Raw genomic sequence first — 25998 nt, 5'->3', positions numbered from 1 at the left:
TTGCAAACCTCAAAATTTGGCTAAAACAACACATGTTCCTCACATTTCTGTTGCAGAAAGTTCTGGAATCTGAGAGGAGCCACAAATTTCCTTCCACCCAGCGTTCCCCCACATCTCCCGATAAAAATGATACCTCACTTGTGTGGGTAGGCCTAGTGCCCGCGACAGGAAACGCCCCAAAGCGCAACGTGGACACATCTAAATTTTTTAAAGAAAACAGAGGTGTTTTTTGCAAAGTGCCTACCTGTAGATTTTGGCCTCTAGCTCAGCCACCACCTAGGGAAACCTCCCAAACCTGTGCATTTCTGAAAACTAGAGACCTAGGGGAATCCAGGATGGGGTGACTTGTGTGGCTCGGACCAGGTTCTGTTACCCAGAATCCTTTGCAAACCTCAAAATTTGGCTAAAAAAACACATGTTCCTCACATTTCTGTGGCAGAAAGTTCTGGAATCTGAGAGGAGCCACAAATTTCCTTCCACGCAGCATTCCCCCACGTCTCCCGATAAAAATGATACCTCACTTGTGTGGGTAGTTCTAGCGCCCACAACAGGAAACGCCCCAAAGCGCAACATGGACAAATCCAAATTTTTTAAAGAAAACAGAGGTGTTTTTTGCAAAGTGCCTACCTGTAGATTTTGGCCTCTAGCTCAGCCGCCACCTAGGGAAACCTACCAAACCTGTGCATTTCTGAAAACTAGAGACCTAGGGGAATCCAAGATGGGGTGACTTGTGTGGCTCGGACCAGGTTCTGTTACCCAGAATCCGTTGCAAACCTCAAAATTTGGCTAAAAAAACACATGTTCCTCACATTTCTGTGGCAGAAAGTTCTGGAATCTGAGAGGAGCCACAAATTTCCTTCCACCCAGCGTTCCCCCACGTCTCCCGATAAAAATGATACCTCACTTGTGTGGGTAGTTCTAGCGCCCACAACAGGAAACGCCCCAAAGCGCAACATGGACAAATCAAAGTTTTTTAAAGAAAACTGAGGTGTTTTTTGCAAAGTGCCTACCTGTATATTTTGGCTTGTAGCTCAGCCACCACCTAGGGAAACCTACAAAACCTGTGCATTTCTGAAAACTAAAGATCTAGGGGAATCCAAGATGGTGTGACTTGTGTGGCTTGGACCAGGTTCTGTTACCCAGAATCCTTTGCAAACCTCAAAATTTGGCTAAAAAAACACATGTTCCTCACATTTCTGTGGCAGAAAGTTTTGGAATCTGAGAGGAGCCACAAATTTCCTTCCACCCAGCGTTCCCCCACATCTCCCGATAAAAATGATACCTCACTTGTGTGGGTAGTTCTAGCGCCCACAACAGGAAACGCCCCAAAGCGCAACATGGAGAAATCAAAATTTTTTAAAGAAAACTGAGGTGTTTTTTCCAAAGTGCCTACCTGTATATTTTGGCTTGTAGCTCAGCCGCCACCTAGGGAAACCTACAAAACCTGTGCATTTCTGAAAACTAGAGATCTAGGGGAATCCAAGATGGTGTGACTTGTGTGGCTTGGACCAGGTTCTGTTACCCAGAATCGTTTGGAAACCTCAAAATTTGGCTAAAAAAACACATGTTCCTCACATTTCTGTGGCAGAAAGTTCTGGAATCTGAGAGGAGCCACAAATTTCCTTCCACCCAGCGTTCCCCCACATCTCCCGATAAAAATGATAACTCACTTGTGTGGGTAGGCCTAGTGCCCGCAACAGGAAACGCCACAAAGCGCAACGTGGACACATCCACATTTTTTCAAGAAAACAGAGGTGTTTTTTGCAAAGTGCCTACCTGTAGATTTTGGCCTCTAGCTCAGCCGCCACCTAGGGATACCTACCAAACCTGTGCATTTCTGAAAACTAGAGACCTAGGGGAATCCAAGATGGGGTGACTTGTGTGGCTCGGACCAGGTTCTGTTACCCAGAATCATTTGGAAACCTCAAAATTTGGCTAAAAAAACACATGTTCCTCACATTTCTGTGGCAGAAAGTTCTGGAATCTGAGAGGAGCCACAAATTTCCTTCCACCCAGCGTTCCCCCACATCTCCCGATAAAAATGATACCTCACTTGTGTGGGTAGGCCTAGTGCCCGCGACAGGAAACGCCCCAAAGCGCAACGTGGACACATCTAAATTTTTTAAAGAAAACAGAGGTGTTTTTTGCAAAGTGCCTACCTGTAGATTTTGGCCTCTAGCTCAGCCACCACCTAGGGAAACCTCCCAAACCTGTGCATTTCTGAAAACTAGAGACCTAGGGGAATCCAAGATGGGGTGACTTGTGTGGCTCGGACCAGGTTCTGTTACCCAGAATCCTTTGCAAACCTCAAAATTTGGCTAAAAAAACACATGTTCCTCACATTTCTGTGACAGAAAGTTCTGGAATCTGAGAGGAGCAACAAATTTCCTTCCACCCAGCGTTCCCCTACGTCTCCCGATAAAAATGATACCTCACTTGTGTGGGTAGTTCTAGCGCCCACAACAGGAAACGCCCCAAAGCGCAACATGGACAAATCCAAATTTTTTAAAGAAAACTGAGGTGTTTTTTGCAAAGTGCCTATCTGTATATTTTGGCCTGTAGCTCAGCCAGGCACCTAGGGAAACCTACCAAACCTGTGCATTTCTGAAAAACAAGAGATCTAGGGGAAACCAAGATGGGGTGACTTGTGTGGCTCGGACCAGGTTCTGTTACCCAGAATCCTTTGCAAACCTCAAAATTTGGCTAAAAAAACACATGTTCTTCACATTTCTGAGGCAGAAAGTTCTGGAATGTGAGAGTAGCCACAAATTTCCTCCCACCCAGCGTTCCCCCAAATCTCCTGATAAAAATGATACCTCACTTGTGTGGGTAGGCCTAGCGCCCACGACAGGAAACGCCCCAAAGCGCAACGTGGACACATCCATTTTTTTAAAAGAAAACAGAGGTGTTTTTTGCAAAGTGCCTACCTGTAGATTTTGGCTTGTAGCTCAGCCGCCACCTAGGGAAACCTACCAAACCTGTGCATTTCTGAAAACTAGAGACCTAGGGGAATCCAAGATGGTGTGACTTGTGTGGCTCGGACCAGGTTCTGTTTCCCAGAATCCTTTGCAAACCTCAAAATGTGGCTAAAAAAACACATGTTTCTCACATTTCTGTGGCAGAAAGTTCTGGAATCTGAGAGGAGCCACAAATTTCCTTCCACCCAACGTTCCCCCACGTCTCCCGATAAAAATGATACCTCACTTGTGTGGGTAGGCCTAGCGCCCGCGACAGAATCCGCCCCAAAGCGCAACGTGGACACATCCAAATTTTTTAAAGAAAACAAGGGTGTTTTTTTAAAAGTGCCTGACTGTAGATTTTGGCCTCTAGCTCAGCCACCACCTAGGGAAACCTACCAAACCTGTGCATGTCTGAAAACTAGAGACCTAGGGGAATCCAAGATGGGGTGACTTGTGGGGCTAGGACCAGGTTCTATTACCCAGAATCCTTTGCAAACCTCAAAATTTGGCTAAAAAAACACATGTTCCTCACATTTCTGTGGCAGAAAGTTCTGGAATCTGAGAGGAGCCACAAATTTCCTTCCACCCAGCGTTCCCCCACGTCTCCCGATAAAAATAACACCTCACTTGTGTGGGTAGGCCTAGCGCCCGCGACAGGAAACGCCCCAAAGCGCAACGTGGACACATCCAAATTTTTGAAAAAAAACAGAGGTGTTTTTTGCAACGTGCCTACGTGTAGATTTTGGCCTGTAGCTCAGCCGCCACCTAGGGAAACCTACCAAACCTGTGCATTTCTGAAAACTAGAGACCTAGGGGAATCCAAGATGGGGTGACTTGTGTGGCTCGGACCAGGTTGTTACCCAGAATCCTTTGCAAACCTCAAAATTTGGCTAAAAAAACACATGTTCCTCACATTTCTGTGGCAGAAAGTTCTGGAATCTGAGAGGAGCCACAAATTTCCTTCCACCCAGCGTTCCCCCACGTCTCCCGATAAAAATAATACCTCACTTGTGTGGGTAGGCCTAGCGCCCGCGACAGGAAACGCCCCAAAGCGCAACGTGGACACATCCAAATTTTTGAAAAAAAACAGAGGTGTTTTTTGCAAAGTGCCTACCTATGGATTTTGGCCTGTAGCTCAGCCGCCACCTAGGGAAACCTACCAAACCTGTGCATTTCTGAAAACTAGAGACCTAGGGGAATACAAGATGGGGTGACTTGTGTGGCTCGGACCAGGTTGTTACCCAGAATCCTTTATAAACCTCAAAATTTGGCGAAAAAAACACATGTTCCTCACATTCCTGTGGCGGTAAGTTCTGGAATCTGAGAGGAGCCTCAAATTTCCTTACACCCAGCGTTCCCCCACGTCTCCCGATAAAAATGATACCTCACTTGTGTGGGTAGGCCTAGCGCCCGCGACAGGATCCGCCCCAAAGCGCAACGTGGACACATCCAAATTTTTGAAAGAAAACAGAGGTGTTTTTTGCAAAGTGCCTACCTGTAGATTTTGGCCTCTAGCTCAGCCGCCACCCAGGGAAACCTACCAAACCTGTGCATGTCTGAAAACTAGAGACCTAGGGGAATCCAAGATGGGGTGACTTGTGTGGCTAGGACCAGGTTGTATTACCCAGAATCCTTTGCAAACCTCAAAATTTGGCTAAAAAAACACATGTTCTATACATTTCTGTGGCAGAAAGTTTTGGAATCTGAAAGGAGCCACAAATTTCCTTCCACCCAGCGTTCCCCCACATCTCCCGATAAAAATGATTCCTCACTTGTGTGGGTAGGCCTAGTGCCCGCGACAGGAAACGCCCCAAAGCGCAACGTGGACACATCCAAATTTTTTAAAGAAAACAGAGGTGTTTTTTGCAAAGTGCCTACCTGTAGATTTTGGCCTCTAGCTCAGCCGCCACCTAGGGAAACCTACCAAACCTGTGCAGTTCTGAAAACTAGAGACCTAGGGGAATCCAAGATGGGGTGACTTGTGTGGCTCGGACCAGGTTCTGTTACCCAGAATCCGTTGCAAACCTCAAAATTTGGCTAAAAAAACACATGTTCCTCACATTTCTGTGGCAGAAAGTTCTGGAATCTGAGAGGAGCCACAAATTTCCTTCCACCCAGCATTCCCCCACGTCTCCCGATAAAAATGATACCTCACTTGTGTGGGTAGTTCTAGCGCCCACAACAGGAAACGCCCCAAAGCGCAACATGGACAAATCCAAATTTTTTAAAGAAAACAGAGGTGTTTTTTGCAAAGTGCCTACCTGTAGATTTTGGCCTCTAGCTCAGCCGCCACCTAGGGAAACCTACCAAACCTGTGCATTTCTGAAAACTAGAGACCTAGGGGAATCCAAGATGGGGTGACTTGTGTGGCTCGGACCAGGTTCTGTTACCCAGAATCCGTTGCAAACCTCAAAATTTGGCTAAAAAAACACATGTTCCTCACATTTCTGTGGCAGAAAGTTCTGGAATCTGAGAGGAGCCACAAATTTCCTTCCACCCAGCGTTCCCCCACGTCTCCCGATAAAATTGATACCTCACTTGTGTGGGTAGTTCTAGCGCCCACAACAGGAAACGCCCCAAAGCGCAACATGGACAAATCAAAATTTTTTAAAGAAAACTGAGGTGTTTTTTGCAAAGTGCCTACCTGTATATTTTGGCTTGTAGCTCAGCCGCCACCTAGGGAAACCTACAAAACCTGTGCATTTCTGAAAACTAAAGATCTAGGGGAATCCAAGATGGTGTGACTTGTGTGGCTTGGACCAGGTTCTGTTACCCAGAATCCTTTGCAAACCTCAAAATTTGGCTAAAAAAACACATGTTCCTCACATTTCTGTGGCAGAAAGTTCTGGAATCTGAGAGGAGCCACAAATTTCCTTCCACCCAGCGTTCCCCCACGTCTCCCGATAAAAATGATACCTCACTTGTGTGGGTAGTTCTAGCGCCCACAACAGGAAACGCCCCAAAGCGCAACATGGACAAATCCAAATTTTTTAAAGAAAACTGAGGTGTTTTTTGCAAAGTGCCTATCTGTATATTTTGGCCTGTAGCTCAGCAAGGCACCTAGGGAAACTTACCAAACCTGTGCATTTCTGAAAACTAGAGATCTAGGGGAAACCAAGATGGGGTGACTTGTGTGGCTCGGACCAGGTTCTGTTACCCAGAATCCTTTGCAAACCTTAAAATTTGGCTGAAAAAACACATGTTCTTCACATTTCTGAGGCAGAAAGTTCTGGAATGTGAGAGTAGCCACAAATTTCCTTCCACCCAGCGTTCCCCCAAATCTCCTGATAAAAATGATACCTCACTTGTGTGGGTAGGCCTAGCGCCCGCGACAGGAAACGCCCCAAAGCGCAACGTGGACACATCCATTTTTTTAAAAGAAAACAGAGGTGTTTTTTGCAAAGTGCCTACCTGTAGATTTTGGCTTGTAGCTCAGCCGCCACCTAGGGAAACCTACCAAACCTGTGCATTTCTGAAAACTAGAGACCTAGGGGAATCCAAGATGGTGTGACTTGTGTGGCTCGGACCAGGTTCTGTTACCCAGAATCCTTTGCAAACCTCAAAATTTGGCTAAAAAAACACATGTTTCTCAAATTTCTGTGGCAGAAAGTTCTGGAATCTGAGAGGAGCTACAAATTTCCTTCCACCCAACGTTCCCCCACGTCTCCCGATAAAAATGATACCTCACTTGTGTGGGTAGGCCTAGCGCCCGCGACAGAATCCGCCCCAAAGCGCAACGTGGACACATCCAAATTTTTTAAAGAAAACAAGGGTGTTTTTTGCAAAGTGCCTGACTGTAGATTTTGGCCTCTAGCTCAGCCGCCACCTAGGGAAACCTACCAAACCTGTGCATGTCTGAAAACTAGAGACCTAGGGGAATCCAAGATGGGGTGACTTGTGTGGCTAGGACCAGGTTCTATTACCCAGAATCCTTTGCAAACCTCAAAATTTGGCTAAAAAAACACATGTTCCTCACATTTCTGTGGCAGAAAGTTCTGGAATCTGAGAGGAGCCACAAATTTCCTTCCACCCAGCGTTCCCCCACGTCTCCCGATAAAAATAACACCTCACTTGTGTGGGTAGGCCTAGCGCCCGCGACAGGAAACGCCCCAAAGCGCAACGTGGACACATCCAAATTTTTGAAAAAAAACATAGGTGTTTTTTGCAACGTGCCTACCTGTAGATTTTGGCCTGTAGCTCAGCCGCCACCTAGGGAAACCTACCAAACCTGTGCATTTCTGAAAACTAGAGACCTAGGGGAATCCAAGATGGGGTGACTTGTGTGGCTCGGACCAGGTTGTTACCCAGAATCCTTTGCAAACCTCAAAATTTGGCTAAAAAAACACATGTTCCTCACATTTCTGTGGCAGAAAGTTCTGGAATCTGAGAGGAGCCACAAATTTCCTTCCACCCAGCGTTCCCCCACGTCTCCCGATAAAAATGATACCTCACTTGTGTGGGTAGGCCTAGCGCCCGTGACAGGAAACGCCCCAAAGTGCAACGTGGACACATCCAATTTTTTGAAAGAAAACAGAGGTGTTTTTTGCAAAGTGCCTACCTGTAGATTTTGGCTTGTAGCTCAGCCGCCACCTAGGGAAACCAACCAAACCTGTGCATTTCTGAAAACTAGAGACCTAGGGGAATCCAAGATGGGGTGACTTGTGTGGCTCGGACCAGGTTCTGTTACCCAGAATCCTTTGGAAACCTCAAAATGTGGCTAAAAAAACACATGTTCCTCACATTTCTGTGGCAGAAAGTTCTGAAATCTGAGAGGAGCCACAAATTTCCTTCCACCCAGCGTTCCCCCATATCTCCCGATAAAAATGATATCTCACTTGTGTGGGTAGTCCTAGTGCCCGCGACAGGAAACGCCCCAAAGCGCAACGTGGACACATTCAAATTTTTTTAAGAAAACAGAGGTGTTTTTTGCAAAGTGCCTACCTGTAGATTTTGGCCTCTAGCTCAGCCGCCACCTAGGGAAACCTACCAAACCTGTGCATTTCTGAAAACTAGAGACCTAGGGGAATCCAAGATGGGGTGACTTGTGTGGCTCGGACCAGGTTCTGTTACCCAGAATCCGTTGCAAACCTCAAAATTTGGCTAAAAAAACACATGTTCCTCACATTTCTGTGGCAGAAAGTTCTGGAATCTGAGAGGAGCCACAAATTTCCTTCCACCCAGCGTTCCCCCACGTCTCCCGATAAAAATGATACCTCACTTGTGTGGGTAGTTCTAGCGCCCACAACAGGAAACGCCCCAAAGCGCAACATGGACAAATCCAAATTTTTTAAAGAAAACTGAGGTGTTTTTTGCAAAGTGCCTACCTGTATATTTTGGCCTGTAGCTCAGCCGGCACCTAGGGAAACCTACCAAACCTCTGCATGTCTGAAAACTAGAGACCTAGGGGAATCCAAGATGGGGTGACTTGTGTGGCTAGGACCAGGTTCTATTACACAGAATCCTTTGCAAACCTCAAAATTTGGCTAAAAAAACACATGTTCCTCATATTTCTGTGGCAGAAAGTTCTGGAATCTGAGAGGAGCCACAAATTTCCTTCCACCCAGCGTTCCCCCACGTCTCCCGATAAAAATAATACCTCACTTGTGTGGGTAGGCCTAGCGCCCGCGACAGGAAACGCCCCAAAGCGCAACGTGGACACATCCAATTTTTTGAAAAAAAACAGAGGTGTTTTTTGCAAAGTGCCTACCTGTAGATTATGGCCTGTAGCTCAGCCGCCACCTAGGGAAACCTACCAAACCTGTGCATTTCTGAAAACTAGAGACCTAGGGGAATACAAGATGGGGTGACTTGTGTGGCTCGGACCAGGTTGTTACCCAGAATCCTTTGTAAACCTCAAAATTTGGCTAAAAAAACACATGTTCCTCACATTCCTGTGGCTGTAAGTTCTGGAATCTGAGAGGAGCCACAAATTTCCTTACACCCAGCGTTCCCCCACGTCTCCCGATAAAAATGATACCTCACTTGTGTGGGTAGGCCTAGCGCCCGCGACAGGATCCGCCCCAAAGCGCAACGTGGACACATCCAAATTTTTGAAAGAAAACAGAGGTGTTTTTTGCAAAGTGCCTACCTGTAGATTTTGGCCTCTAGCTCAGCCGCCACCCAGGGAAACCTACCAAACCTGTGCATGTCTGAAAACTAGAGACCTAGGGGAATCCAAGATGGGGTGACTTGTGTGGCTAGGACCAGGTTGTATTACCCAGAATCCTTTGCAAACCTCAAAATTTGGCTAAAAAAACACATGTTCTATACATTTCTGTGGCAGAAAGTTTTGGAATCTGAGAGGAGCCACAAATTTCCTTCCACCCAGCGTTCCCCCACATCTCCCGATAGAAATGATTTCTCACTTGTGTGGGTAGGCCTAGTGCCCGCGACAGGAAACGCCCCAAAGCGCAACGTGGACACATCCACATTTTTTAAAGAAAACAGAGGTGTTTTTTGCAAAGTGCCTACCTGTAGATTTTGGCCTCTAGCTCAGCCGCCACCTAGGGAAACCTACCAAACCTGTGCAGTTCTGAAAACTAGAGACCTAGGGGAATCCAAGATGGGGTGACTTGTGTGGCTCGGACCAGGTTCTGTTACCCAGAATCCTTTGGAAACCTCAAAATTTGGCTAAAAAAACACATGTTCCTCACATTTCTGTGGCAGAAAGTTCTGGAATCTGAGAGGAGCCACAAATTTCCTTCCACCCAGCGTTCCCCCACGTCTCCCAATAAAAATGATACCTCACTTGTGTGGGTAGTTCTAGCGCCCACAACAGGAAACGCCCCAAAGCGCAACATGGACAAATCCAAATTTTTTAAAGAAAACGGAGGTGTTTTTTGCAAAGTGCCTACCTGTATATTTTGGCCTGTAGCTCAGCCGGCACCTAGAGAAACCTACCAAACCTGTGTATTTCTGCAAACTAGAGATCTAGGGGAATCCAAGATGGGGTGACTTGTGTGGCTCGGACCAGGTTCTGTTACCCGGAATCCTTTGCAAACCTCAAAATTTGGCTAAAAAAACACATGTTCCTCACATTTCTGTGGCAGAAAGTTCTGGAATCTGAGAGTAGCCACAAATTTCCTTCCACCCAGCGTTCCCCCAAATCTCCTGATAAAAATGATACCTCACTTGTGTGGGTAGGCCTAGCGCCCGCGACATGAAACGCCCCAAAGCGCAACGTGGACACATCCATTTTTTTTAAAGAAAACAGAGGTGTTTTTTTCAAAGTGCCTACCTGTAGATTTTGGTCTCTAGCTCAGCCGCCACCTAGGGAAACCTACCAAATCTGTGCATGTCTGAAAACTAGAGACCTAGGGGAATCCAAGATGGGGTGACTTGTGTGGCTAGGACCAGGTTCTATTACCCAGAATCCTTTGCAAACCTCAAAATTTGGCTAAAAAAACACATGTTCCTCACATTTCTGTGGCAGAAAGTTCTGGAATCTGAGAGGAGCCACAAATTTCCTTCCACCCAGCGTTCCCCCACGTCTCCCGATAAAAATAATACCTCACTTGTGTGGGTAGGCCTAACACCCGCAACAGGAAACGCCCCAAAAGGCAACGTGGACACATCCAAATTTTTGAAAAAAAACAGAGGTGTTTTTTGCAAAGTGCCTACCTGTAGATTTTGGCCTGTAGCTCAGCCGCCACCTAGGGAAACCTACCAAACCTTTGCATTTCTGAAAACTAGAGACCTAGGGGAATCCAAGATGGGGTGACTTGTGTGGCTCGGACCAGGTTGTTACCCAGAATCCTTTGCAAACCTCAAAATTTGGCTAAAAAAACACATGTTCCTCACATTCCTGTGGCTGAAAGTTCTGGAATCTGAGAGAAGCCACAAATTTCCTTCCACCCAGCGTTCCCCCACGTCTCCCGATAAAAATGATACCTCACTTGTGTGGGTAGGCCTAGCGCCCGCGACAGGAAACGCCCCAAAGTGCAACGTGGACACATCCAATTTTTTTAAAGAAAACAGAGGTGTTTTTTGCAAAGTGCCTACCTGTAGATTTTGGCTTGTAGCTCAGCCGCCACCTAGGGAAACCTACCAAACCTGTGCATTTCTGAAAACTAGAGACCTAGGGGAATCCAAGATGGGGTGACTTGTGTGGCTCGGACCAGGTTCTGTTACCCAGAATCCTTTGGAAACCTCGAAATGTGGCTAAAAAAACACATGTTCCTCACATTTCTGTGGCAGAAAGTTCTGGAATCTGAGAGGAGCCACAAATTTCCTTCCACCCAGCGTTCCCCCACATCTCCCGATAAAAATGATAGCTCACTTGTGTGGGTAGGCCTAGTGCCCGCGACAGGAAACGCCCCAAAGCGCAACGTGGACACATCCAAATTTTTTAAAGAAAACAGAGGTGTTTTTTGCAAAGTGCCTACCTGTAGATTTTGGCCTCTAGCTCAGCCGGCACCTAGAGACACCTACCAAACCTGTGCATTTCTGAAAACTAGAGACCTAGGGGAATCCAAGATGGGGTGACTTGTGTGGCTCGGACCAGGTTCTGTTACCCAGAATCCTTTGCAAACCTCAAAATTTGGCTAAAAAAACACATGTTCCTCATATTTCTGTGGCAGAAAGTTCTGGAATCTGAGAGGAGCCACAAATTTCCTTCCACCCAGCGTTCCCCCACGTCTCCCGATAAAAATGATACCTCACTTGTGTGGGTAGGCCTAGTGCCCGCGACAGGAAATGCCCCAAAGCGCAACATGGACACATCCAAATTTTTTAAAGAAAACAGAGGTGTTTTTTGCAAAGTGCCTACCTGTAGATTTTGGCCTCTAGCTCAGCCGCCACCTAGGGAAACCTACCAAACCTGTGCATTTCTGAAAACTAGAGACCTAGGGGAATCCAAGATGGGGTGACTTGTGTGGCTCGGACCAGGTTCTGTTACCCAGAATCCGTTGCAAACCTCAAAATTTGGCTAAAAAAACACATGTTCCTCACATTTCTGTGGCAGAAAGTTCTGGAATCTGAGAGGAGCCACAAATTTCCTTCCACCCAGCGTTCCCCCACGTCTCCCAATAAAAATGATACCTCACTTGTGCGGGTAGTTCTAGCGCCCACAACAGGAAACGCCCCAAAGCGCAACATGGACAAATCCAAATTTTTTAAAGAAAACAGAGGTGTTTTTTGCAAAGTGCCTACCTGTATATTTTGGCCTGTAGCTCAGCCGGCACCTAGAGAAACCTACCAAACCTGTGTATTTCTGCAAACTAGAGATCTAGGGGAATCCAAGATGGGGTGACTTGTGTGGCTCGGACCAGGTTCTGTTACCCAGAATCCTTTGCAAACCTCAAAATTTGGCTAAAAAAACACATGTTCCTCACATTTCTGTGGCAGAAAGTTCTGGAATCTGAGAGTAGCCACAAATTTCCTTCCACCCAGCGTTCCCCCAAATCTCCTGATAAAAATGATACCTCACTTGTGTGGGTAGGCCTAGCGCCCGCGACATGAAACGCCCCAAAGCGCAACGTGGACACATCCATTTTTTTTAAAGAAAACAGAGGTGTTTTTTGCAAAGTGCCTACCTGTAGATTTTGGCTTGTAGCTCAGCCGCCACCTAGGGAAACCTACCAAACCTGTGCATTTCTGAAAACTAGAGACCTAGGGGAATCCAATATGGGGTGACTTGTGTGGCTCGGACCAGGTTCTGTTACCCAGAATCCTTTGGAAACCTCAAAATTTGGCTAAAAAAACACATGTTCCTCACATTTCTGTGGCAGAAAGTTCTGGAATCTGAGAGGAGCCACAAATTTCCTTCCACCCAGCGTTCCCCCACGTCTCCCAATAAAAATGATACCTCACTTGTGTGGGTAGTTCTAGCGCCCACAACAGGAAACGCCCCAAAGCGCAACATGGACAAATCCAAATTTTTTAAAGAAAACGGAGGTGTTTTTTGCAAAGTGCCTACCTGTATATTTTGGCCTGTAGCTCAGCCGGCACCTAGAGAAACCTACCAAACCTGTGTATTTCTGCAAACTAGAGATCTAGGGGAATCCAAGATGGGGTGACTTGTGTGGCTCGGACCAGGTTCTGTTACCCGGAATCCTTTGCAAACCTCAAAATTTGGCTAAAAAAACACATGTTCCTCACATTTCTGTGGCAGAAAGTTCTGGAATCTGAGAGTAGCCACAAATTTCCTTCCACCCAGCGTTCCCCCAAATCTCCTGATAAAAATGATACCTCACTTGTGTGGGTAGGCCTAGCGCCCGCGACATGAAACGCCCCAAAGCGCAACGTGGACACATCCATTTTTTTTAAAGAAAACAGAGGTGTTTTTTTCAAAGTGCCTACCTGTAGATTTTGGTCTCTAGCTCAGCCGCCACCTAGGGAAACCTACCAAATCTGTGCATGTCTGAAAACTAGAGACCTAGGGGAATCCAAGATGGGGTGACTTGTGTGGCTAGGACCAGGTTCTATTACCCAGAATCCTTTGCAAACCTCAAAATTTGGCTAAAAAAACACATGTTCCTCACATTTCTGTGGCAGAAAGTTCTGGAATCTGAGAGGAGCCACAAATTTCCTTCCACCCAGCGTTCCCCCACGTCTCCCGATAAAAATAATACCTCACTTGTGTGGGTAGGCCTAACACCCGCAACAGGAAACGCCCCAAAAGGCAACGTGGACACATCCAAATTTTTGAAAAAAAACAGAGGTGTTTTTTGCAAAGTGCCTACCTGTAGATTTTGGCCTGTAGCTCAGCCGCCACCTAGGGAAACCTACCAAACCTTTGCATTTCTGAAAACTAGAGACCTAGGGGAATCCAAGATGGGGTGACTTGTGTGGCTCGGACCAGGTTGTTACCCAGAATCCTTTGCAAACCTCAAAATTTGGCTAAAAAAACACATGTTCCTCACATTCCTGTGGCTGAAAGTTCTGGAATCTGAGAGAAGCCACAAATTTCCTTCCACCCAGCGTTCCCCCACGTCTCCCGATAAAAATGATACCTCACTTGTGTGGGTAGGCCTAGCGCCCGCGACAGGAAACGCCCCAAAGTGCAACGTGGACACATCCAATTTTTTTAAAGAAAACAGAGGTGTTTTTTGCAAAGTGCCTACCTGTAGATTTTGGCTTGTAGCTCAGCCGCCACCTAGGGAAACCTACCAAACCTGTGCATTTCTGAAAACTAGAGACCTAGGGGAATCCAAGATGGGGTGACTTGTGTGGCTCGGACCAGGTTCTGTTACCCAGAATCCTTTGGAAACCTCAAAATGTGGCTAAAAAAACACATGTTCCTCACATTTCTGTGGCAGAAAGTTCTGGAATCTGAGAGGAGCCACAAATTTCCTTCCACCCAGCGTTCCCCCACATCTCCCGATAAAAATGATAGCTCACTTGTGTGGGTAGGCCTAGTGCCCGCGACAGGAAACGCCCCAAAGCGCAACGTGGACACATCCAAATTTTTTAAAGAAAACAGAGGTGTTTTTTGCAAAGTGCCTACCTGTAGATTTTGGCCTCTAGCTCAGCCGGCACCTAGAGACACCTACCAAACCTGTGCATTTCTGAAAACTAGAGACCTAGGGGAATCCAAGATGGGGTGACTTGTGTGGCTCGGACCAGGTTCTGTTACCCAGAATCCTTTGCAAACCTCAAAATTTGGCTAAAAAAACACATGTTCCTCATATTTCTGTGGCAGAAAGTTCTGGAATCTGAGAGGAGCCACAAATTTCCTTCCACCCAGCGTTCCCCCACGTCTCCCGATAAAAATGATACCTCACTTGTGTGGGTAGGCCTAGTGCCCGCGACAGGAAATGCCCCAAAGCGCAACATGGACACATCCAAATTTTTTAAAGAAAACAGAGGTGTTTTTTGCAAAGTGCCTACCTGTAGATTTTGGCCTCTAGCTCAGCCGCCACCTAGGGAAACCTACCAAACCTGTGCATTTCTGAAAACTAGAGACCTAGGGGAATCCAAGATGGGGTGACTTGTGTGGCTCGGACCAGGTTCTGTTACCCAGAATCCGTTGCAAACCTCAAAATTTGGCTAAAAAAACACATGTTCCTCACATTTCTGTGGCAGAAAGTTCTGGAATCTGAGAGGAGCCACAAATTTCCTTCCACCCAGCGTTCCCTCACATCTCCCGATAAAAATTATACCTCACTTGTGTGGGTAGGCCTAGTGCCCGCAACAGGAAACGCCCCAAAGCGCAACGTGGACACATCCAAATTTTTTAAAGAAAACAGAGGTGTTTTTTGCAAAGTGCCTACCTGTAGATTTTGGCCTCTAGCTCAGCCGCCACCTAGGGAAACCTACCAAACCTGTGCATTTCTGAAAACTAGAGACCTAGGGGAATCCAAGATGGGGTGACTTGTGTGGCTCGGACCAGGTTCTGGTACCCAGATTCCTTTGCAAACCTCAAAATTTGGCTAAAAAAACACATGTTCCTCACATTTCTGTGGCAGAAAGTTCTGGAATCTGAGAGGAGCCACAAATTTCCTTCCACCCAGCGTTCCCCCACGTCTCCCAATAAAAATGATACCTCACTTGTTTGGGTAGTTCTAGCGCCCACAACAGGAAACGCCCCAAAGCGCAACATGGACAAATCCAAATTTTTTAAAGAAAACTGAGGTGTTTTTTGCAAAGTGCCTACCTGTATATTTTGGCCTGTAGCTCAGCCGGCACCTAGGGAAACCTACCAAACCTGTGTATTTCTGCAAATTAGAGATCTAGGGGAATCCAAGATGGGGTGACTTGTGTGGCTCGGACCAGGTTCTGTTACCCAGAATCCTTTGCAAACCTCAAAATTTGGCAAAAAAAACACATGTTCCTCACATTTCTGTGGCAGAAAGTTCTGGAATCTGAGAGTAGCCACAAATTTCCTTCCACCCAGCGTTCCCCCAAATCTCCTGATAAAAATGATACCTCACTTGTGTGGGTAGGCCTAGTGCCCGCGACAGGAAACGCCCCAAAGCGCAACGTGGACACATCCAAATTTTTTAAAGAAAACAGAGGTGTTTTTTGCAAAGTGCCTACCTGTAGATTATGGCCTCTAGCTCAGCCGGCACCTAGAGACACCTACCAAACCTGTGCATTTCTGAAAACTAGAGACCTAGGGGAATCCAAGATGGGGTGACTTGTGTGGCTCGGACCAGGTTCTGTTACCCAGAATCCTTTGCAAACCTCAAAATTTGGCTAAAAAAACACATGTTCCTCACATTTCTGTGGCAGAAAGTTCTGGAATCTGAGAGGAGCCACAAATTTCCTTCCACCCAGCGTTCCCCCACGTCTCCCAATAAAAATGATACCTCACTTGTGTGGGTAGTTCTAGCGCCCACAACAGGAAACGCCCCAAAGCGCAACATGGACAAATCCAAATTTTTTAAAGAAAACGGAGGTGTTTTTTGCAAAGTGCCTACCTGTAGATTTTGGTCTCTAGCTCAGCCGCCACCTAGGGAAACCTACCAAACCTGTGCATGTCTGAAAACTAGAGACCTAGGGGAATCCAAGATGGGGTGACTTGTGTGGCTAGGACCAGGTTCTATTACACAGAATCCTTTGCAAACCTCAAAATTTGGCTAAAAAAACACATGTTCCTCACATTTCTGTGGCAGAAAGTTCTGGAATCTGAGAGGAGCCACAAATTTCCTTCCACCCAGCGTTCCCCCACGTCTCCCGATAAAAATAATACCTCACTTGTGTGGGTAGGCCTAGCGCCCGCGACAGGAAACTCCCCAAAGCACAACGTGGACACATCCAAATTTTTGGAAAAAAACAGAGGTGTTTTTTGCAAAGTGCCTACCTGTAGATTTTGGCCTGTAGCTCAGCCGCCACCTAGGGAAATCTACCAAACCTGTGCATTTCTGAAAACTAGAGACCTAGGGGAATCCAAGATGGGGTGACTTGTGTGGCTCGGACCAGGTTGTTACCCAGAATCCTTTGCAAACCTCAAAATTTGGCTAAAAAAACACATGTTCCTCACATTCCTGTGGCGGTAAGTTCTGGAATCTGAGAGGAGCCACAAATTTCCTTACACCCAGCGTTCCCCCACGTCTCCCGATAAAAATGATACCTCACTTGTGTGGGTAGGCCTAGCGCCCACGACAGGATCCGCCCCAAAGCGCAACGTGGACACATCCAAATTTTTGAAAGAAAACAGAGGTGTTTTTTGCAAAGTGCCTACCTGTAGATTTTGGCCTCTAGCTCAGCCGCCACCTAGGGAAACCTACCAAACCTGTGCATGTCTGAAAACTAGAGACCTAGGGGAATCCAAGATGGGGTGACTTGTGTGGCTAGGACCACGTTCTATTACCCAGAATCCTTTGCAAACCTCAAAATTTGGGTAAAAAAACACATGTTCCTCACATTTCTGTGGCAGAAAGTTTTGGAATCTGAGAGGAGCCACAAATTTCCTTCTACCCAGCGTTCCCCCACATCTCCCGATAAAAATGATACCTCACTTGTGTGGGTAGGCCTAGTGCCCGCGACAGGAAACGCCCCAAACCGCAACGTGGACACATCCAATTTTTTTTAAGAAAACAGAGGTGTTTTTTGCAAAGTGCCTACCTGTAGATTTTGGCCTCTAGCTCAGCTGCCACCTAGGGAATCCTACCAAACCTGTGCATTTCTGAAAACTAGAGACCTAGGGGAATCCAAGATGGGGTGACTTGTGTGGCTCGGACCAGGTTCTGTTACCCAGAATCCGTTGCAAACCTCAAAATTTGGCTAAAAAAACACATGTTCCTCACATTTCTGTGGCAGAAAGTTCTGGAATCTGAGAGGAGCCACAAATTTCCTTCCACCCAGCGTTCCCCCACGTCTCCCGATAAAAATGATACCTCACTTGTGTGGGTAGTTCTAGCGCCCACAACAGGAAACGCCCCAAAGCACAACATGGACAAATCCAAATTTTTAAAAGAAAACTGAGGTGTTTTTTGCAAAGTGCCTACCTGTATATTTTGGCTTGTAGATCAGCCGCCACCTAGGGAAACCTACAAAACCTGTGCATTTCTGAAAACTAGAGATCTAGGGGAATCCAAGATGGTGTGACTTGTGTGGCTTGGACCAGGTTCTGTTACCCAGAATCGTTTGGAAACCTCAAAATTTGGCTAAAAAAACACATGTTCCTCACATTTCTGTGGCAGAAAGTTCTGGAATCTGAGAGGAGCCACAAATTTCCTTCCACCCAGCGTTCCCCCACATCTCCCGATAAAAATGATACCTCACTTGTGTGGGTAGGCCTAGTGCCCGCAACAGGAAACGCCCCAAAGCGCAACGTGGACACATCCAAATTTTTTAAAGAAAACAGAGGTGTTTTTTGCAAAGTGCCTACCTGTAGATTTCGGCCTCTAGCTCAGCCGCCACCTAGGGAAACCTACCAAACCTGTGCATTTCTGAAAACTAGAGACCTAGGGGAATCCAAGATGGGGTGACTTGTGTGGCTCGGACCAGGTTCTGTTACCCAGAATCCTTTGCAAACCTCAAAATTTGGCTAAAAAAACACATGTTCCTCACATTTCTGTGGCAGAAAGTTCTGGAATCTGAGAGGAGCCACAAATTTCCTTCCACCCAGCGTTCCCCCACGTCTCCCAATAAAAATGATACCTCACTTGTGCGGGTAGTTCTAGCGCCCACAACAGGAAACGCCCCAAAGCGCAACATGGACAAATCCAAATTTTTTAAAGAAAACAGAGGTGTTTTTTGCAAAGTGCCTACCTGTATATTTTGGCCTGTAGCTCAGCCGGCACCTAGAGAAACCTACCAAACCTGTGTATTTCTGCAAACTAGAGATCTAGGGGAATCCAAGATGGGGTGACTTGTGTGGCTCGGACCAGGTTCTGTTACCCAGAATCCTTTGCAAACCTCAAAATTTGGCTAAAAAAACACATGTTCCTCACATTTCTGTGGCAGAAAGTTCTGGAATCTGAGAGTAGCCACAAATTTCCTTCCACCCAGCGTTCCCCCAAATCTCCTGATAAAAATGATACCTCACTTGTGTGGGTAGGCCTAGCGCCCGCGACATGAAACGCCCCAAAGCGCAACGTGGACACATCCATTTTTTTTAAAGAAAACAGAGGTGTTTTTTGCAAAGTGCCTACCTGTAGATTTTGGCTTGTAGCTCAGCCGCCACCTAGGGAAACCTACCAAACCTGTGCATTTCTGAAAACTAGAGACCTAGGGGAATCCAATATGGGGTGACTTGTGTGGCTCGGACCAGGTTCTGTTACCCAGAATCCTTTGGAAACCTCAAAATTTGGCTAAAAAAACACATGTTCCTCACATTTCTGTGGCAGAAAGTTCTGGAATCTGAGAGGAGCCACAAATTTCCTTCCACCCAGCGTTCCCCCACGTCTCCCAATAAAAATGATACCTCACTTGTGTGGGTAGTTCTAGCGCCCACAACAGGAAACGCCCCAAAGCGCAACATGGACAAATCCAAATTTTTTAAAGAAAACGGAGGTGTTTTTTGCAAAGTGCCTACCTGTATATTTTGGCCTGTAGCTCAGCCGGCACCTAGAGAAACCTACCAAACCTGTGTATTTCTGCAAACTAGAGATCTAGGGGAATCCAAGATGGGGTGACTTGTGTGGCTCGGACCAGGTTCTGTTACCCAGAATCCTTTGCAAACCTCAAAATTTGGCTAAAAAAACACATGTTCCTCACATTTCTGTGGCAGAAAGTTCTGGAATCTGAGAGTAGCCACAAATTTCCTTCCACCCAGCGTTCCCCCAAATCTCCTGATAAAAATGATACCTCACTTGTGTGGGTAGGCCTAGCGCCCGCGACATGAAACGCCCCAAAGCGCAACGTGGACACATCCATTTTTTTTAAAGAAAACAGAGGTGTTTTTTTCAAAGTGCCTACCTGTAGATTTTGGTCTCTAGCTCAGCCGCCACCTAGGGAAACCTACCAAATCTGTGCATGTCTGAAAACTAGAGACCTAGGGGAATCCAAGATGGGGTGACTTGTGTGGCTAGGACCAGGTTCTATTACCCAGAATCCTTTGCAAACCTCAAAATTTGGCTAAAAAAACACATGTTCCTCACATTTCTGTGGCAGAAAGTTCTGGAATCTGAGAGGAGCCACAAATTTCCTTCCACCCAGCGTTCCCCCACGTCTCCCGATAAAAATAATACCTCACTTGTGTGGGTAGGCCTAACACCCGCAACAGGAAACGCCCCAAAAGGCAACGTGGACACATCCAAATTTTTGAAAAAAAACAGAGGTGTTTTTTGCAAAGTGCCTACCTGTAGATTTTGGCCTGTAGCTCAGCCGCCACCTAGGGAAACCTACCAAACCTTTGCATTTCTGAAAACTAGAGACCTAGGGGAATCCAAGATGGGGTGACTTGTGTGGCTCGGACCAGGTTGTTACCCAGAATCCTTTGCAAACCTCAAAATTTGGCTAAAAAAACACATGTTCCTCACATTCCTGTGGCTGAAAGTTCTGGAATCTGAGAGAAGCCACAAATTTCCTTCCACCCAGCGTTCCCCCACGTCTCCCGATAAAAATGATACCTCACTTGTGTGGGTAGGCCTAGCGCCCGCGACAGGAAACGCCCCAAAGTGCAACGTGGACACATCCAATTTTTTTAAAGAAAACAGAGGTGTTTTTTGCAAAGTGCCTACCTGTAGATTTTGGCTTGTAGCTCAGCCGCCACCTAGGGAAACCTACCAAACCTGTGCATTTCTGAAAACTAGAGACCTAGGGGAATCCAAGATGGGGTGACTTGTGTGGCTCGGACCAGGTTCTGTTACCCAGAATCCTTTGGAAACCTCAAAATTTGGCTAAAATAACATGTTCCTCACATTTCTGTGGCAGAAAGTTCTGGAATCTGAGAGGAGCCACAAATTTCCTTCCACCCAGCGTTCCCCCACATCTCCCGATAAAAATGATAGCTCACTTGTGTGGGTAGGCCTAGTGCCCGCGACAGGAAACGCCCCAAAGCGCAACGTGGACACATCCAAATTTTTTAAAGAAAACAGAGGTGTTTTTTGCAAAGTGCCTACCTGTAGATTTTGGCCTCTAGCTCAGCCGGCACCTAGAGACACCTACCAAACCTGTGCATTTCTGAAAACTAGAGACCTAGGGGAATCCAAGATGGGGTGACTTGTGTGGCTCGGACCAGGTTCTGTTACCCAGAATCCTTTGCAAACCTCAAAATTTGGCTAAAAAAACACATGTTCCTCATATTTCTGTGGCAGAAAGTTCTGGAATCTGAGAGGAGCCACAAATTTCCTTCCACCCAGCGTTCCCCCACGTCTCCCGATAAAAATGATACCTCACTTGTGTGGGTAGGCCTAGTGCCCGCGACAGGAAATGCCCCAAAGCGCAACATGGACACATCCAAATTTTTTAAAGAAAACAGAGGTGTTTTTTGCAAAGTGCCTACCTGTAGATTTTGGCCTCTAGCTCAGCCGCCACCTAGGGAAACCTACCAAACCTGTGCATTTCTGAAAACTAGAGACCTAGGGGAATCCAAGATGGGGTGACTTGTGTGGCTCGGACCAGGTTCTGTTACCCAGAATCCGTTGCAAACCTCAAAATTTGGCTAAAAAAACACATGTTCCTCACATTTCTGTGGCAGAAAGTTCTGGAATCTGAGAGGAGCCACAAATTTCCTTCCACCCAGCGTTCCCTCACATCTCCCGATAAAAATGATACCTCACTTGTGTGGGTAGGCCTAGTGCCCGCAACAGGAAACGCCCCAAAGCGCAACGTGGACACATCCAAATTTTTTAAAGAAAACAGAGGTGTTTTTTGCAAAGTGCCTACCTGTAGATTTTGGCCTCTAGCTCAGCCGCCACCTAGGGAAACCTACCAAACCTGTGCATTTCTGAAAACTAGAGACCTAGGGGAATCCAAGATGGGGTGACTTGTGTGGCTCGGACCAGGTTCTGGTACCCAGATTCCTTTGCAAACCTCAAAATTTGGCTAAAAAAACACATGTTCCTCACATTTCTGTGGCAGAAAGTTCTGGAATCTGAGAGGAGCCACAAATTTCCTTCCACCCAGCGTTCCCCCACGTCTCCCAATAAAAATGATACCTCACTTGTGTGGGTAGTTCTAGCGCCCACAACAGGAAACGCCCCAAAGCGCAACATGGACAAATCCAAATTTTTTAAAGAAAACTGAGGTGTTTTTTGCAAAGTGCCTACCTGTATATTTTGGCCTGTAGCTCAGCCGGCACCTAGGGAAACCTACCAAACCTGTGTATTTCTGCAAACTAGAGATCTAGGGGAATCCAAGATGGGGTGACTTGTGTGGCTCGGACCAGGTTCTGTTACCCAGAATCCTTTGCAAACCTCAAAATTTGGCTAAAAAAACACATGTTCCTCACATTTCTGTGGCAGAAAGTTCTGGAATCTGAGAGTAGCCACAAATTTCCTTCCACCCAGCGTTCCCCCAAATCTCCTGATAAAAATGATACCTCACTTGTGTGGGTAGGCCTAGTGCCCGCGACAGGAAACGCCCCAAAGCGCAACGTGGACACATCCAAATTTTTTAAAGAAAACAGAGGTGTTTTTTGCAAAGTGCCTACCTGTAGATTTTGGCCTCTAGCTCAGCCGGCACCTAGAGACACCTACCAAACCTGTGCATTTCTGAAAACTAGAGACCTAGGGGAATCCAAGATGGGGTGACTTGTGTGGCTCGGACCAGGTTCTGTTACCCAGAATCCTTTGCAAACCTCAAAATTTGGCTAAAAAAACACATGTTCCTCACATTTCTGTGGCAGAAAGTTCTGGAATCTGAGAGGAGCCACAAATTTCCTTCCACCCAGCGTTCCCCCACGTCTCCCAATAAAAATGATACCTCACTTGTGTGGGTAGTTCTAGCGCCCACAACAGGAAACGCCCCAAAGCGCAACATGGACAAATCCAAATTTTTTAAAGAAAACGGAGGTGTTTTTTGCAAAGTGCCTACCTGTAGATTTTGGTCTCTAGCTCAGCCGCCACCTAGGGAAACCTACCAAACCTGTGCATGTCTGAAAACTAGAGACCTAGGGGAATCCAAGATGGGGTGACTTGTGTGGCTAGGACCAGGTTCTATTACACAGAATCCTTTGCAAACCTCAAAATTTGGCTAAAAAAACACATGTTCCTCACATTTCTGTGGCAGAAAGTTCTGGAATCTGAGAGGAGCCACAAATTTCCTTCCACCCAGCGTTCCCCCACGTCTCCCGATAAAAATAATACCTCACTTGTGTGGGTAGGCCTAGCGCCCGCGACAGGAAACTCCCCAAAGCACAACGTGGACACATCCAAATTTTTGGAAAAAAACAGAGGTGTTTTTTGCAAAGTGCCTACCTGTAGATTTTGGCCTGTAGCTCAGCCGCCACCTAGGGAAATCTACCAAACCTGTGCATTTCTGAAAACTAGAGACCTAGGGGAATCCAAGATGGGGTGACTTGTGTGGCTCGGACCAGGTTGTTACCCAGAATCCTTTGCAAACCTCAAAATTTGGCTAAAAAAACACATGTTCCTCACATTCCTGTGGCGGTAAGTTCTGGAATCTGAGAGGATCCACAAATTTCCTTACACCCAGCGTTCCCCCACGTCTCCCGATAAAAATGATACCTCACTTGTGTGGGTAGGCCTAGCGCCCACGACAGGATCCGCCCCAAAGCGCAACGTGGACACATCCAAATTTTTGAAAGAAAACAGAGGTGTTTTTTGCAAAGTGCCTACCTGTAGATTTTAGCCTCTAGCTCAGCCGCCACCTAGGGAAACCTACCAAACCTGTGCATGTCTGAAAACTAGAGACCTAGGGGAATCCAAGATGGGGTGACTTGTGTGGCTAGGACCAGGTTCTATTACCCAGAATCCTTTGCAAACCTCAAAATTTGGGTAAAAAAACACATGTTCCTCACATTTCTGTGGCAGAAAGTTTTGGAATCTGAGAGGAGCCACAAATTTCCTTCTACCCAGCGTTCCCCCACATCTCCCGATAAAAATGATACCTCACTTGTGTGGGTAGGCCTAGTGCCCGCGACAGGAAACGCCCCAAACCGCAACGTGGACACATCCAATTTTTTTTAAGAAAACAGAGGTGTTTTTTGCAAAGTGCCTACCTGTAGATTTTGGCCTCTAGCTCAGCTGCCACCTAGGGAATCCTACCAAACCTGTGCATTTCTGAAAACTAGAGACCTAGGGGAATCCAAGATGGGGTGACTTGTGTGGCTCGGACCAGGTTCTGTTACCCAGAATCCGTTGCAAACCTCAAAATTTGGCTAAAAAAACACTTGTTCCTCACATTTCTGTGGCAGAAAGTTCTGGAATCTGAGAGGAGCCACAAATTTCCTTCCACCCAGCGTTCCCCCACGTCTCCCGATAAAAATGATACCTCACTTGTGTGGGTAGTTCTAGCGCCCACAACAGGAAACGCCCCAAAGCACAACATGGACAAATCCAAATTTTTAAAAGAAAACTGAGGTGTTTTTTGCAAAGTGCCTACCTGTATATTTTGGCTTGTAGATCAGCCGCCACCTAGGGAAACCTACAAAACCTGTGCATTTCTGAAAACTAGAGATCTAGGGGAATCCAAGATGGTGTGACTTGTGTGGCTTGGACCAGGTTCTGTTACCCAGAATCGTTTGGAAACCTCAAAATTTGGCTAAAAAAACACATGTTCCTCACATTTCTGTGGCAGAAAGTTCTGGAATCTGAGAGGAGCCACAAATTTCCTTCCACCCAGCGTTCCCCCACATCTCCCGATAAAAATGATACCTCACTTGTGTGGGTAGGCCTAGTGCCCGCAACAGGAAACGCCCCAAAGCGCAACGTGGACACATCCAAATTTTTTAAAGAAAACAGAGGTGTTTTTTGCAAAGTGCCTACCTGTAGATTTCGGCCTCTAGCTCAGCCGCCACCTAGGGAAACCTACCAAACCTGTGCATTTCTGAAAACTAGAGACCTAGGGGAATCCAAGATGGGGTGACTTGTGTGGCTCGGACCAGGTTCTGTTACCCAGAATCCTTTGCAAACCTCAAAATTTGGCTAAAAAAACACATGTTCCTCACATTTCTGTGGCAGAAAGTTCTGGAATCTGAGAGGAGCCACAAATTTCCTTCCACCCAGCGTTCCCCCACGTCTCCCAATAAAAATGATACCTCACTTGTGTGGGTAGTTCTAGCGCCCACAACAGGAAACGCCCCAAAGCGCAACATGGACAAATCCAAATTTTTTAAAGAAAACGGAGGTGTTTTTTGCAAAGTGCCTACCTGTATATTTTGGCCTGTAGCTCAGCCGGCACCTAGAGAAACCTACCAAACCTGTGTATTTCTGCAAACTAGAGATCTAGGGGAATCCAAGATGGGGTGACTTGTGTGGCTCGGACCAGGTTCTGTTACCCAGAATCCTTTGCAAACCTCAAAATTTGGCTAAAAAAACACATGTTCCTCACATTTCTGTGGCAGAAAGTTCTGGAATCTGAGAGTAGCCACAAATTTCCTTCCACCCAGCGTTCCCCCAAATCTCCTGATAAAAATGATACCTCACTTGTGTGGGTAGGCCTAGCGCCCGCGACATGAAACGCCCCAAAGCGCAACGTGGACACATCCATTTTTTTTAAAGAAAACAGAGGTGTTTTTTTCAAAGTGCCTACCTGTAGATTTTGGTCTCTAGCTCAGCCGCCACCTAGGGAAACCTACCAAATCTGTGCATGTCTGAAAACTAGAGACCTAGGGGAATCCAAGATGGGGTGACTTGTGTGGCTAGGACCAGGTTCTATTACCCAGAATCCTTTGCAAACCTCAAAATTTGGCTAAAAAAACACATGTTCCTCACATTTCTGTGGCAGAAAGTTCTGGAATCTGAGAGGAGCCACAAATTTCCTTCCACCCAGCGTTCCCCCACGTCTCCCGATAAAAATAATACCTCACTTGTGTGGGTAGGCCTAACACCCGCAACAGGAAACGCCCCAAAAGGCAACGTGGACACATCCAAATTTTTGAAAAAAAACAGAGGTGTTTTTTGCAAAGTGCCTACCTGTAGATTTTGGCCTGTAGCTCAGCCGCCACCTAGGGAAACCTACCAAACCTTTGCATTTCTGAAAACTAGAGACCTAGGGGAATCCAAGATGGGGTGACTTGTGTGGC

Source organism: Pleurodeles waltl, chromosome 1_2 (genome assembly GCF_031143425.1).
Source record: "Pleurodeles waltl isolate 20211129_DDA chromosome 1_2, aPleWal1.hap1.20221129, whole genome shotgun sequence".
Lineage (NCBI taxonomy): Eukaryota > Metazoa > Chordata > Amphibia > Caudata > Salamandridae > Pleurodeles > Pleurodeles waltl.
The sequence above is the reverse complement of the archived record's forward strand: the minus strand, read 5'-3'. Positions refer to the sequence as shown.